Source organism: Elephantulus edwardii, unplaced genomic scaffold (assembly GCF_000299155.1).
Source record: "Elephantulus edwardii isolate Elephantulus edwardi_28Jun2011 unplaced genomic scaffold, EleEdw1.0 scaffold00020, whole genome shotgun sequence".
NCBI lineage: Eukaryota > Metazoa > Chordata > Mammalia > Macroscelidea > Macroscelididae > Elephantulus > Elephantulus edwardii.
Window position 1 is genome coordinate 27304839 of NW_006399770.1, and position 2398 is coordinate 27307236.

The window sequence follows — 2398 nt, forward strand, 5'->3', positions numbered from 1 at the left end:
AAGTAATGTATACTGCATTGAAACAGATGAGGGAGAGAACTATTTAAAAGGAATATAGGATTAGGTATTTTCATGACAAGATTATAGAAAAAGAAATGCATATTAAAGTGGACAGTGAACTGGGAGGGACTGTATAACAATGAAAGAATTTTTTTTCAAAGAGAAAAACGAACTGGAGGTAGAGGTGGGCAGGGAGGAAAATGTGCAACAGTGAATGAATGCAGAAAAATTAAATGGAAAGAATATGCTGTAAAAAATATATATGTTGCATTTAAAACACTAAAAAAGAAAGAATTTTTTTTTTTAAAGGAAACGCTGGTCTATTGGGATTTGCACAATGGGAGGCCATTCATCTTCAGTGGTTCAAATCCACCAGAGGGCCTCAGGAAAAAGATGGGTGATCTCCTGTGCAGAAACCCACTGGAGGGTCAGTTACAAGTCAGTTCCAAATTGACAGTAAATAGTTTTTAAAGTGTTTTTCAGTGCTGTGTAGTGTTCCATTGTGTGAATATACCACAGATTTTCTGTCCATTGGTTTGCTAATGGGTATTTGGGCTGCTTCTATCCCTTCACTGTTGTGCATAATACAGCAGTAAACATGGATGTGCATTTTTTAAAAAATATTTTTAAGGGATTTTTTTTTTTGCTACCAAAAAAATGGAATTCTGAACGCAGCCAGAGCATCACTACTCCTTCGACTGCCTACCGAGACTGCAGCTACCACTCTAACTTGCCATGGACCCCAACTGCTCCTGCGCTACCGGTGACTCCTGCACTTGCGCTGGATCCTGCAAATGCAAAGAGTGCAAATGTATCTCCTGCAAAAAGAGCTGCTGCTGCTGCCCGCCCGGTGGGCTGCACCAAGTGTGCCCAGGGCTGCATCTACAAAGGGGCGTCGGAGAAGTGCAGCTGCTGCAGCTGAAGCGGTACAGCCCTGCCCTGGCCAGATGAAAATAGAGCACCTTGTACAAATCTGGAGTGTTTGGGGGAGGGGGGAACGTTGTTTGGGGTTTTTTCATACAACTCTGACCCATTTGCTACATTCTTTTTTTTTTTTCTACAAAATATGTGAGTGATAAAGAATAAAAGTGGATAACTTTATTTCTGGGAAAAAAATGGAATTCTGTCAAGCAATTGATTGACATGTTTTATTCTTTATAGTAAAGAGAATTCTAACTAACCTCATTCCCTTTTATTTTCTGTATTGTAGGGTCTAGTAGTGAGTAGTTATGCTGTCAAACCAAATACAAGCATGTCAAATCCACCAGTCAGTTTGAGGGAGAAAGACGGGCAATTTTACAGCCTCTGAAAACCTGTTGGAAGGTCAGCTCTCAGTTAGCTCCAACTCAATGTTACACAACAACATCACAATTGTATTTTTATATGCCCTCCACTTTCCATTCTACTTTTTAGAGATTTCTAATTGCACTTCCATGGGTCCAAGTAAAATAAAATCCTTACCAATGTCAATCTTTTTCATCATATTGTTTATTGATCCAGTTGTGGGGATTTTTGTTTTCTTGATGTAGAAGTATAATCCATATTAAGTCTCTAGTCTTTGCTCTTCTTCAGCAAGTGCTTAAAATCATCTTTTATAAGTAAGGTTGCGTCATCTGCATAATACAGGTTATTAATGAGTCTTCTCCCAATCCTGATGCCACATTCTTCATATATTCTAAATTTCCCAGATTATTTGCTGAGCAGTCAAATTGAGTAAGTATGGTGAAAGAATACAATCCTGATGCACACATTTCCTGATTTTAAACTACACAATACCCTTTTACCATTGATTTCTTTGAGCTGTGGTGCTGGAGAAGAGTATTGAACATACTCTTGAACTACCAAGAGAACAAAGAGGTTTATCCTGGAGAGAGTGAAACCAAGCTATTTCTTGGAGGCAAGGATTTTGAGACTCCATCTCACATACTTTGGGCATATGCCCAGGAAGGCCCAGGCCCCGGAGAAGAACTTCATGCTTGAAGAGTGGAGGGACAGCAGAGAAGAGGAAGACCTTGGATGAGATGAATTGACACAGTAACTGAGGTAATGAGGGTAGGTGTGTCAGAGACAGTGAGACTGGCTCAGGACAGGGCAGGGTTCAAAGCTGTTGTACATAGGGTCACTATGTGTTGCAGGTAACTTAATGGCACATAATAACAAAAAAATTATATCCATTTGTTCTGCTCAAATAAATGGCTTTTGTTTCATGTAGAGGTTCCACATGAGTGTGTTCAGTGTCCTGGAACTCCTGCACTTCTTTGTGTTATCTACAGTTTATTATGATCTACACAGTTGAATGACTTTCATAGTCAATAAAACATAAGTAAAACTCTTTCTGGTATTCTCTACTTTCAGTCAAGATCCCTCTTCTAAATCCAGATTGCATTTCTGAAAATTT

At 39.2% G+C, this 2398-nt stretch overlaps 1 pseudogene across 1 annotated transcript; it reads left to right on the forward strand.

The window, feature by feature from the left end:
* Positions 1-735: 735 nt before the first annotated feature.
* LOC102846992 lies at positions 736-922 on the forward strand (annotated as a pseudogene). The gene has a single exon (XR_438847.1). The product of XR_438847.1 is annotated as a metallothionein-2B-like (transcript).
* The last annotated feature ends 1476 nt before the right edge of the window (positions 923-2398 follow it).